The following is a 12,699-nucleotide window of genomic DNA, read 5'->3' as shown; positions in this document are numbered from 1 at the left end:
AGGCCCGTAAATGGCCCGTTTGCCGGATTTTGGAGAGGGTCGTTGAAAACTCAACCCAAACCTCTTCAAACGAAAACATACGCTGTAATTAAACTTTGTTGCTCTTTCTGATTATGTTTGCTTCTTAGGGCACATGTCTGTTGGGTTGGGTCTCTCACTGGTTGTGAGTGGAGTGAATACAGCTACACATTAACTCTAGGCATTGAAGTTGTATCGATGTATTCTTCCAGCTCTTTTGAGGAATGTTTAATGGATTTGAAGCATTATCATCATGCAATGATTGTGGATGTTACATGCAGCATAGTTCTGAGAAATGCATGTTTTTGGACAATGGGGACATGTTTTGATTGCGTTTTTGCATTATCAAAAATTGGAAAAGACAGTATTTTATCGATGATATTGTTTAGAAAAATTTATGTCACTGTATTAATGTGTAAGTGAACAGTCGATGTTCACATCAATTCATCTTGTACATATAACACTGTGTTTTAATATGTAACGCATGCAAACAATTAATTTCTATTTTATTTCGCGTTTGAAGTTGTTCTTTTATTTTTTTTAGTGCTGTTTACTTCTTCTGTTTTCAAGCTCAACATCGACACACTGCCAAAAGCTCCGAGGGTCAATAATAAAACCACGCGTAATCTGCGCAATGTATTGCCAAGGGGAGTCGCTAGGGGCTGTGTGGTGAAAAGATGTATGGTTTGTAATAAAACATTGCAGTGGGAAAATTTGCCAAACCCGTAGCCACATCTTCCTATCCCCTCTGCCTCGTTGCAAAAGGCTGGCCCTTTGATCATCCCCGTCCGAGGGTGGAAAGTAAAAACGGCCCAAGTACAGCACAAGCCTCTCTGTCGAAGTAATATTTTATGATTAAATTTTGAACACCCGCGACCCGCGCGCTGTTGTCCCGCCGTGCGTTGTTTATTGCTCGAATATTGTGGCGCCGGGCTTGTTGCAAATCGGGTAGCGAAAGCCCGACGCTTCCTTCCACTGTGAAACAAACACTGGCAGCAAACATGGGAAAGGGTATAGAGTGGGACCAGAACAAAAAAACACAGAAACTGGTGCTCAAAAAAGCTGTTAGAAGTATAAATCACGGTGGCGGTATACATTCTTATTAAAAATGGAATGAATCATAATCTTTTGATCGTAATCTCCTTAGTGATAATACGTGGGCAATATGAAGGATTGGAAGAAGGTTTATGGTAATGTTTTAAGCGGTAATTCAAGCTCACAATGCAGTGGTTGGGGTAGATTTTATTGTAAAATTTTAAATGCATGCAAAACGAAGGGGGAGACTTTTTAAAATTTAACCACAGGTCCTGGCACGCGCTTTGAAGAGCTTGCGTAGCCGAACCGAAAATAAAACAAACCCCATTTCCTAGCTCGTTAGCCCCAACCGCAAACTGGATGGACTGACGAAAATTTGGTGGTAAAATACAGCCCGAGACCCGGGCGGAAAGTTGGCATTTGCATACACCGGGGCGTAGCAGTTTATTTGCAGCAGTTTGGCAGAACGGTGGCGCTCCTGCCCATCGCTCGTTACCGGAAACGATTTGATGGTCCGTTTGCTAAAGGACGGGTCCGCAAATGGGTGCCGATGAAATGGTGGTTTCGGCGAAAGAATGTCTGTTGAGCGCTGCTGTGTATGTTTATTTGTCTCCAAACAACAAGCGCTGTTTGTACGCGCAGTCGTTTTAATATCGACAGACGACGCGCCCATGGAGGCTTGGCATGGTGGATGAGGCTTGGCGGCGAATGGGGAAGACATTTTTATCTTTCACAAGCAAGTGAGGACTGTTTGTGAGCTTCAGAAAATGATGGTTTGGATGGTTATGTTTGCTGTTGTTTAAATATTGCGCAGCATTAATGATTTCGTGATTTGTGAAGATTCGTAACTGAATTTGTAATTCTGATTTGTTTTATTTTTTTTCAGGATCATTGAACAGTTGACAAAAAGCCTAGAAGAAAACACTATCCGTGGTTAGGTAAGAATAAACTATTGGAAAAATCTAATAAGAAATTATCATATTCATACAAACTTCTCGAAAAATGCTTATAGAGAAGCTCAAATTGTAGAAGCTTTATTTAATCTTCAAGCAGTAATTGTTTGTTCCGAAAGGCAAAAGAATCTCATCCTTACCTCTTGCATTAATCTTGTACCTTAATCGAACAACACTGCAATACCACCGGTAGCATTCATTTCATTTGATTAGGTTTATCGCCCCGTCGTGCTTCCAGCGCTCGAGTGCTTATTTCACTCGCCGTTTCCTTCACAACGAAATTTCCTTGGAAAATCACCACTACATGCCATAAAAATGGCACTATGCACGCTGATCGAAACTCACTCACTCTGCACCGTTCGTGCCTCAATGTTTTGTTGTTTCGTTTTTTCCCCTTCCCTTGCCTGTGCAATGTAAAAGTAAAGCTTTCCCGGGTTTGCTTTCACACAAAGCATACGAGACAAGCGGCAAAACCAATCGATTGCGAGTGTAAACAGCGGCAAAAAAGCACCGGGGTGGTGTGTGTGTGTTGAGTTTTCTCGTCCGTCGATCCGATTTCATTAGTGGTGCGACGTGATAAAGCTCTCTCCGGGCGGGGTTCGTCCGAGTCGCTGCCAAATGGAGCGAAGGAAAATCTAATTAAATAGTTAATTTTCTTTCAGCTGCTGCTTTCCTGCCGGTCTGTGCCGAATCGTGCTTTCGTTGCGTTGCTTTCAAACTGGCGGGCGGTCGCCGGTTTGCAATAGTCCTAAAAGTTGAGTAAATGTGCAGTAACTTCGCTCACAACTTCTGTACAGACGATCAAAAAAATCAGTATTTGTTTTTGAAAATACGACACAAAGGCAAAGGAAACGGGGAAAAGTTGGTTTAAACTTAATTTAAAATCCAAAAAGTTATTTTGATTTTGGAATGCTTAATTGTTTGTACAGCTTACGAGGAAAAGTCTACAAACAGTTTCGCTGACTCAAACACACCACGTTGCAAATATATTTCTGTATAAAATATTGTTTACCTCCAGGGCACCAATAACATTTATTACGGTGTGTCATGTCTGCCTGTCAGCTTTGTCACCGGCTGCAAGCAAACACACCACCGGTTAGTCATTCATCAAATGTAAATCACACCATCGATCTTTGCATGCCCTCTGGGCACTTTCGTACGTGACAAAGTGACCGTGAACCTTTGGAAGTGTATAGTCGGTGAACTAAAAAGCAACAGCTACAAATGTGTCGATCATCCGTCCACGAGGCTCGGAATGGTTGAGCAAACGAAGCCAATATTATTTACATTCCGATGCTCAGAGCTTCAGATCATTCGATGGGGAAAGGCGGAATGAAGGAAGCTCACTTACAGTTTATCCCAAACATCCTTCCTTCTCGATCGACCGTCGGATACAATTCGATCCGCACCGTCGACAACGAAGCGAAGGGATCGAAGGGATCGACCGGCCGCCCGCGGATGGTGAAGGCAAAGTTTATTCACACGGTGCCCGCGAAGTGTGATGCCAATCAGTGCGGACGAACGAAACAAAAAGCGAACCGGGATCCCGTTGTCCGCTTTGCGGGTGCTGATAAATATTAGTATAATTGATGGATCCCCCAAAAGGTATTGACGTTGATGGGAAGGGCCAGGGAAAATTGATAGCCACCATTAAGCGGAACTCCGATACTGTTTTTTTTTACCCGAGCCCCCGAGGTTCGGTCGTTAGCACCATGGGCTCATGGCCCGGTCCTGTGTGAAGAGTAGTGCTATTCGTCTACCAAATGGCCGAGGTGGCAGCCGGCGCCAAATGTGGTCCCGCGCTCGATTGGCAGACAAATTGGTGCCATTTTTTGCACACCAATCTGTATGTGAGTATATGCTGACCATGGTTTTTTTTTGTGTGTGCCCAAGAGTGACATAAGTATGTATCATTAATTAATTTAAGTGTGATGCTGTACTATTTAAATCAGCGTGTAGATCGTTTTTCCCTTAATTGCGAGTTACTCTACTTTTTCTTGTTCGGAGTAATTTGTGCAACGATAAGTCATTGACGGTCATTTGTAGACTTGATGATGATTGGATTTTTATCATAAAAAGTTATAAGTTGATATGGCAACAAGTTGATGCAGGTTGGATTTGAACTCACGATCTGAAGAATGGTTGTCTCTGGACTTACCCACGGCTCCATTGGACCAATGATAAGCATTTACGCCTGGAATGGTATAGTTTGTCATTTCAATTTTGAAAAACGTTCTTCAACTTTTGTTACATTTTCTACATCCTTACTTACTATTATGTTATTAAACTCCTTCTTTTTGGTTGCTTGAAAGCCTGTCCATCCAGCAAGAAGCTTTTCACTATAGGTAATTGGATGTCACTTCGAGTATATCCATTCCGGCACGTCGAACAGTCGATGTAACACAGGAAATTGAAAGTGGAGCAGGAAAGAGAACGCTCACCTCCTGCACTCTCATCCACCTTTCTCCGCTTATCTTCTGCGGTTGAAGGCACTTATAGACACATTTTTGTGTGGCTGCATCAACAACCACGATGAAGGTGTCAGAAACCGGAACGATAAACTTCTCTTTCATATTTTGCGTGCTTTGTACGAGAGGAAATGGACAAAGGGAAAAAAAAAACCCCAGCAATCATACTGACCACAGCAGTGGTTGTGCAACGACTTCCAGCCTTGCCTTGCTTACCGGGTTAAGAAAGTGGAAGTGGATTGTGTGTGTGGGTTTGTTGTTTTTTTTACAGCACACATACTGTGGATGATTTGCAGCTTTGCTTTTTTTTCTTGGTCGCACGCAAAAGCAACGTTGTATTCGACGAGGAAGCGCAACAAGTGTCCTTGACGTGAAAGGCAGTAGTCTCGAGAGACTATGCGGGGTATAGTGGCGGTTGTTCGGTAGGTCCAGGATTAAGAAGCCTGCTCTGCCTTCAAACGGCCGCTTACAGATATGACACACTATAAACGGTTGTGCTCGTTTCGGTGTCCTTGGGCGTGAGGTTTCCTTTGCTGGACTGTATTGAAGGAGTCTAGCGGGGCGAGTACCGGCTTCGAACGACGAAATCCGTTCGACGCTCATGAGAGAATGAGAATCATGAGATACAACTGTCAAGCATTTAAAGACGTTTATATCTACGATTCAAGGATGGCTAAGTTTTGAAATTTGAATTTTTTGGCCGTTGGTATTGGATTTCATTCGTTACATCATTATTGGATGATTTGTTAGGAATTATAAGGTAGCTTTACTCACTTTCTTTAAATTTGAATTAAAGTTATTTCAAATTTAGGAGGGACGACAGGATTGGATTTACTTTATAAAAAAGTATAAAAATACTGTTTGATTTTATTTTAAAGAGTTAAATGAAAAACATTAGAGTTGAAATAAAAATATGAAAAACATTAAATTTTACCTTTACATGAATATTAAAATATCTATGTATATATATGTAGATGTATTACTATATAGATATATATATATATATATATGTATTACTTTTTTATTATAGATATTTGTATGTATATTTATATTCCGATATATTTTATGTTTTTTATATAAATTTACAAAACTGATGAAAACTTTTTTTATTGGAAATAGATCACAAAACATTTTCAAAATGCTACATACCTCTAAGTTCAATTCACTTCAATCATTTAAAGCAAAATTTGAAGCAAAACGTTACATTGAAAACAACATTCGTTCCAAATCCGCAGCGCAAAACCTCGCGGATTTCTCCCCATACAAACGGGAACGTTCGACCCCGGCAGGTAGAACTCATTCTTTCGCGCGCTTCTTACGGTCTCTCAATGGTACGTTATTTTAAAACTGAGCGACAAGTGAGCGCCTTCTGACAACCGCGGCGAACGGATCTCGTCGTTCGAAGCCCATAGTCGCCCCGTAGAGTGGAAGTCAAAACGGACGGGAGCTGTCAGTACTTCATCAGGCAGCAGTAATCAATTAGCGCTCCCGATGCTTTGATGTTGGTGCGCGGTAGTCACTTCGGTTAGGGCCCGTGATTGATGAATATGGAAGAGACACCCTCGGCTCGAGACGGTTGTTGAGCTCGTTTTCAGAAGTCCTTGAGCGTAGAACGCGTTCGAGTGCTTGTTTGTTTGGACAGTAGATTGGATTTTCTTTTCTTGATCGTAGATTTTCGCAGAAACTCAGTTTTCTTGGAGTGATTGTTGTATTTTAACTTTTCTAACACTTATCTATTAGGGAAGATGGTACACGATCCTGACGTTAAAATAATTCAATCTTGAATGTTTCACAAAAAAAAACAAACATTTACCAGTTTACTGCTATTGACAACACCTTCGATAAACAAACGAAAATGCAATATCATTGCATGGTGTGACTGCCAGCAATATCCGTGCCGGAACGAAGTCACACTTCCCTCAGAAAACACGCAAAGACATTCTCATTTTTCATGAATCTTCATGGAATAGAACAACTTGAAGCAAACACCTCAAAACGTAGCTCCCATAAACTGTGCCTTCCGTACGGGGGAATGTTGTAATGCTAAATTCGTGGAAGAACGCTCAACAAAACCACTCCTTGAAGAGAAACGCCTTAGAAAAGCATACCGTCCCAGCCACCGTTTCCTGTACGTACGTCGGTGTCGGTCTTTTCTTGCCAGAGGTTGACAATTCCGGTGGTTTCTTCTCGGAAGTATATGACTCCTCCCCATCGTTCCAAATGGGCACAAACTGTCACGCAACGCACCTGAAAATTTAACAATGCTGAAACACTGTCACTTGCTCGGTGGTTGCAAAAGAGAAGCCCTTTTTTAGAGTTGTTTTGTGCAAGTCAACTAAAAAGCTTCTCGCTAAGATAGACGCGTTTTAGCCTCATCCGGAAGATAGCAGCATTTTATCGGGGCTTGAATTAAACCGACCATGAATTGTCTGCTGTAGAATCTTAAGAAACGGAATGAAATTCCTTGCAAGCGTACATAAATATTCTTGCATCTGTTTTCGTTATTTCTCGTACCGCCTGAAATGGTTTCGTGATTGTAGCAAAAGCTTCCTGGAATAGGTTTCCGCTCGTGAAAAAACAATCGTTTACTAAGGGCGGAGTGGCTGGAGAGGAAGTAGAGCTGCGATTAGAAAGATTTATTTACTCTTAAATATACGCTTAGCCAGCATAATTCAGTTGAAGTCGGAAAATGGACAAAAGTCGTCCTAGGGGAAGGAAGTTTAAGAGCTTTCTGCATCGTAAACGTTTGTTGCGCGATAAATGCTGAGTAAATAGTGATACAGGAAGCTTATTGTTTTTAAGCCTTGCAGACGGGTACCAGATCCGTAGTGTAGTAGGTAAGTTGTTGGCATCGCAACTCGCTTGTTCTGTGTTCAAGTCTCGACGCCATAAGCGATAATTAAAAAAAACTTTATCCTGCTGTACTAGAAATTACACTCATGTTAAAGGGTATTACTACATCACAATTTCACAGAGTTTTAGCTGGTAGTTGGTGTGTTCAGTCACGATTGCGAACTTTATTATTCAAACTATTGTTTATTCAAACCCCCCAAGACAGTTACGAATTTCCTCACACAATAATCATCATCAGAATTCTCGCCGTGTCCTTCGTACAGTGGAACAAACATCTGGCTACCAATTTGTACACACACCGACTGACACTACTGGCTGTGGCATTTTCCAGTTCTGTTCCGACGCTTTTCTGGTCGTTGGTCTCTTTTCCACTTGGCATCTTTAGTTTGCATGGCAGCTCTGCTGTTTGCATTTTTTAACACCCGCCACTCGGTAGAAGTTAATTTAAAATTCATTGAAACTGTCGTTATTTCGTTGCCTACCACTCTCTTGCTCAAAGCTCCTACCCTCTGCCTCCTGCCCATCGGGGCGTACGCGTGTGATGGTCGACATTCCATTGGATAATCTTTTCATTGCAGCTATAAAAGTAAATTGGCCACCGTTTGCTAGATTTCTCTTATTTCTGCCCCGTACACAGTGTAACCTTCCCGAAACGGTTTTAACAATCGAACCCAAAAGCGTTCTCTTAAACCCCTTTTTACTTGGCTCCAGTGAAGTGTTCCTCCAAATCGATAAGGGTTTTCCACGTTTATCTATTTATGATCGTTTATTTCTTGGGGGTCGAGAGTGTGTGTTTTTTTTTCATTCTTACACCGCCTCAAAACCCTTCGTGTATCCGGCTTATTTCCTATAAATAAATATGTTCCCTCGGGTTTTTTTCGCATCCTGACACATACACACACAGGCGAGACCATGGTGACCGTAACGGTGTTGTCCGAACGGAATCGAGCCACTTGAGCTTTCACTCTGGCTACTCTCAAATTACATGACTCACAATTCGGAAGCGTAACTTTTTCCTGGAACTGGCTGGCACGAGCAGCAAATATCCCAATCGAACCACTAACGAATTTCTTTCGGCTCCGGTATCGTTGTCCGGGGTAGCGTTTCGCTCATTGAGCTGTTCTCTTGGAAGAAGCAATACTGGAGACTGGAGGTGAAGTATCAAATTTCCTTCATCCAGCAACACGAATTGCTTACGGAAAATTGTTTGATTTGGAGTTCTTCAAATCGCGCTTTACTAATTGTCTTTTTTACTGCAAAGTTTTCCATTTCGTTCAAATGCAATTAACTGCTCACTATTTCAATTGCTTCGAATGGCACAGTCCTATCGTGAAAAATGCAAAAGCGAAAACGACATACATCTTCAACTCTTCCCTAAACGATTTTCGGTGCTTCAAAGGTATGCAATGCGGCAAAAAAAAACGAAGAGAGTACCACAATCTGAGTGAAATTGCATTTTGCTGCTCCTCTCGCTCGCGGAATGCACAATCTCCACTGCACCGGCTTTAGCAGCGGAATGTGTAGCAGGCTTGGCTTGGCTTGGCGTTAGCCAAATCGCGCACCGAATGGTTTATGCTTTTAATCTTACGAAATCAAATTTACATTCCCATATTACACCGGCTGCAAACATATTACGGTGGAGCCGGGTGGTTCTGTTGTGTGAAGTTGCATCTTTTTTTGCTTTAAGAAGAACGAGAGAATGTCAGGAGAGTGAAATTTTGATAGAAATGTAGTTTACTAGTGCACGTGCAACGTCATGGTTGGTTATTTGCTTTGTACAAACCGTTCCGCTTATATCTGTAGAATGATTTGATTTTAATTCGTTTCTTCTTGTTTGTTTTGGGTGGTAGATGATTGCTGTTTGCTAAAAAAAATCCAGCTAAATCCACATCACATGAGCGTGGGGACCTTAGCGTGGGGACCTTAGGTTGTTTTTGTTTTTGTTTTGAAGAGTAGGTACAATAGCTTTAATAGAAAACTTAAATCTCTAGGTCCTAACAGTACATTAGGACTTCAAATTTTTCTATTTCAATTCCGATTGAATATTTAATTGTCCGTACTTCGTACTTCACTCTGGTTTGCTGTCTGTGAAGAGAAACGTCAGCACTGAGCATTAAAGTATAGTCATCTCTTACAGGTTTAGATACAAAATGTGCAAGTGTAGAAGCGTCATCCACAGCGTCTAATGCTTGAAATTCAAACCTGTTAATTTGGCACGACTTACACCGCAAATCGTTACCCCAGTACAGCCCCATAATCCAACGGATAACTTTCCCGGAAGCTTTCCGTTCACAATCTCAGCACGTAGCTTCAACCAACCGCCCCCACCCCCCCTCGGGTGACAATTCAATTGTTCGAGCGACGCGTATACATGGCATGTTTTATTGCCCCTTACATCGATACCGAACATGCAGTTGCAGACTGTGGTCCACAATGGGACGCACAAATCATAGCTCGAAGTACGAAGCTAATGCCAGGCTTTTTCGCAAGCTTCACCTCGCTTCCTTCGAGCCGGCCCCATCGGTCCGTTTGTTTGTGTGCGAGATCAGAGCGTTCCACGTATTGTTGTGCCATTTGCTCAGCTCAGCCAGCGAACAATCGGATGGTTGCATGGGCTTTATCAAGCGGAATCGAAACGTCGCTAGCAGTTTTAGCAAAACATAACTCATGCCAAAAGCCCGGAGTCCGGTGTACGGCTTCGTTCCAGTCACTCGCAGCTGCAGCTGCAGTCGGTTGGGGCAAATACAATATCATGATCATCGTGGGTGCTTCCTCGCTCTTCCCAGTTTGAGTGTCGCTTCTCATGGGAACACTCCATGCGGCACAGGGATATGTCCGTGTGCATAGCTCTGCGAACATAACCACACAATGCGGCAAAAGCAGTTAAGTATGCGCACGGTTGGTTAACAGTTGCCACGGAGCTTTTCACAACTGGCAAAGAGAGTATGATATTTTGAAGCTTTTGAACAAGTACGATATTGTTGATATTTTAGGTATAGGAAGCAGCATGTTTTTGTACAAATCTTGATATAAATTTCTGTCTTTTTTCAAATTTGAATTCTCTTTTCGATTTTACCAAAAATCCTGAAATCTGCGTCTTTCTGTGTCAATATGCAACGTTTCCTGTTAAACTGGAATTGCACCACTGCTGCAGCAAATCTTTCTAAACGCCGAGTTTTTGCTTTTCCCACTTTTCTTCGTTGAACGAGTGCGATATTATTTCCCAATAGATTGAGAGGGAAATAAGTCTCGCTCGCTAGCTCGAGAATTATTGCACCCACTTTGCTTGCAATATTGAAATGCAGCTCAGTTTCTTGTTCGTTATTTGCTTCACCCTCCTCCATCCACAGTGAGTGTCAGGGCGAAAACGGAATGAATTATGCGGGTGTGCTATGCGTGGTCCGTGTTGATACGATAGTGCAGATTAGCATGAGCCAGGGCGAGCGTCATATCTCTAGCATCAAGCATCACATCGGTGCCGGTGTACTGCTCAATCGGTACCTGAACGGTGTTTGGAAAAACGGGACTCAAAAGCCTTGGCTCGGAGGAGTGCATTTTTCATGCCTCTGCGCGCACACCCGGAGATTGAGATGCAATCGGGTGTCATTTATCGTTTGAGCTGTTTTGCATAACTACACGGCGCACATCAGGCTGTTTGGAAAAGGAAGATAAAGCGAGCGAGAGAAAGAGAGAGAGCAAGAAAGAGTGTGTGGCAGAATAAAGCCAGGAAATGACTAAATCAACTTAATGTCCTTCGCAAATGGAAACACGTTTCGCACTTTTCCATACGCCAGAGAAAGAGTTTCGCCTCTGTGCATCGTTGATTTGCTGCTTTGCATAATGGACTCTGCCGCATAAAAAGGCATTAAATATTGGGCCGTTCGTTTCCGGGAAATGATATCGATTTACGATCATTCGTGCGACTTGAAATGAATGCCTCTTTTAAATTCTTTCAAAACGGATCTAGGCGTTGGATTTAAAAAGAACATTGGAGAAAACTATTAGATTATATTATATTCCCCAAATACATCTGGCCAAAATGAATACGATATTTCCTCCATCACAAGGCACTTTTGTTGGAAAATCCTCCCACAAAAATCCTTTCACACAACTTATCGCACAATGGTGTGACGGTTCGAGCGTGCCCTCTCGAATGAAGAAGACACACAGGACCCCCTAGGTTGGTTGAACCCATTCAAATCCCACCCGCTAATCCTCCTGACGCAGAGCAGTGGCCGCTCCCTTCATGCGTCAACTGCAGAAATGTAGAACCAGCTCTTTTCACCGAATCCACGCCGTATAAAACCTCAGCTTCGTCGGCCGCATGGCCTCAGGAAGTCAATATAAATTGAAACTGAAGCAAATCAAAAGCACACGACGATGGCTGTGTCGAGGACGGTGAGGGCAATGACACGCGAGTGGGATGTTACAATTTCGATTCGCAATTCGATGAAGCGTTAGATAGCAAAGGAAGGATAGCAGCCACCAGAACCATACCCAAAAGGGATGCCGTCGGATTAAAGCTCGTTAGATGGTTTCAAATCCCAAGCTTTCGGGCGGGACGGAGCTTCCAGTGCTGGTGGGAGCTCTGGTTGCCCCTTGGGACGCAAGAAATTGCATCCGTTCGTTGGCGTTGGCCAAAGGGTTGCTGCGTCTGCTTCTGCTGGCTTTTGCACCAACCAATTTCACCAACATCCGACCGGAAGCAAAGTAACGCTCACCGGGACCACGATGTCGTTTGCGAAGACAGAGGAACGAATATTATCGTCCGTTTGAAACGAGGGCGAACTGGTGCTGTCCTTTAGTGTGCCAATGCTCTTGGTGGTGGTGCTGCTAGACCGTCGTACGGGTGTAACCTTCGACATGACATTACGACATTGCTTTCATTCCACCGCCTCCCGATGGTTCGGAGAAATCGAAATGGTCGCTCGGCTGACACGCTACTGGCAGAGACTACATCAAACCATCCGGTACCATTGTCCTTTTTACCGCCCTCGGTATCACTTAACCGCGGAAACATCTTTCTTTTCTCGGTAAAGTAACATTCCAATGTGTGGTCGCCTGTCGTCGAGCAGCGAGGTCGATGGTTTTCATGAAGTGAAAGTACGATGGAATTTCGATGGCATTGATGGCAATAAGATTAACATTGTTCTTGTTTTCTGTTTGAGTTGTCGCTTGTGTCTGTTTGGGACGCTCAGGAAAAGGTCGAGTAAGTAGTCTACTTTTAATTTAAAGGAACTTTTGAGAACATTCTTCCATGCGACTGTTGAAGAGTCATCTGAATCACGAATCTGAATCTTAGAAACCGGTTCTGTAGTATCGTTCAATCCTTTAGATATTTACCACTTTTGGGAGTTGCGTATCTTGCATTT

The 12,699-nt window shown here is 42.9% G+C and overlaps 1 protein-coding gene across 6 annotated transcripts in view; it reads left to right on the top strand.

Moving 5' to 3' along the window:
- Positions 1–12,699, top strand: part of LOC120899716 (calbindin-32) — a 53,905-nt gene that overhangs the window by 17,989 nt on the left and 23,217 nt on the right. For 5 of the 6 annotated variants that reach the window (XM_040305864.1, XM_040305862.1, XM_040305860.1 and 2 more), the window contains exon 2: positions 1,940–1,991. The exons of the other annotated variant lie outside the window; for it this stretch is intronic. The gene's annotated coding sequence lies outside the window, so the exon portion shown is untranslated. The remainder of the gene's footprint in view (positions 1–1,939; positions 1,992–12,699) is intronic. 6 annotated transcript variants of the gene reach the window in all.

This window comes from Anopheles arabiensis, chromosome 3 (genome assembly GCF_016920715.1).
Source record: "Anopheles arabiensis isolate DONGOLA chromosome 3, AaraD3, whole genome shotgun sequence".
Taxonomy (NCBI): domain Eukaryota; kingdom Metazoa; phylum Arthropoda; class Insecta; order Diptera; family Culicidae; genus Anopheles; species Anopheles arabiensis.
Note: the sequence above shows the minus strand (reverse complement) of the source record. Positions and strands in the feature narration are given on the sequence as shown.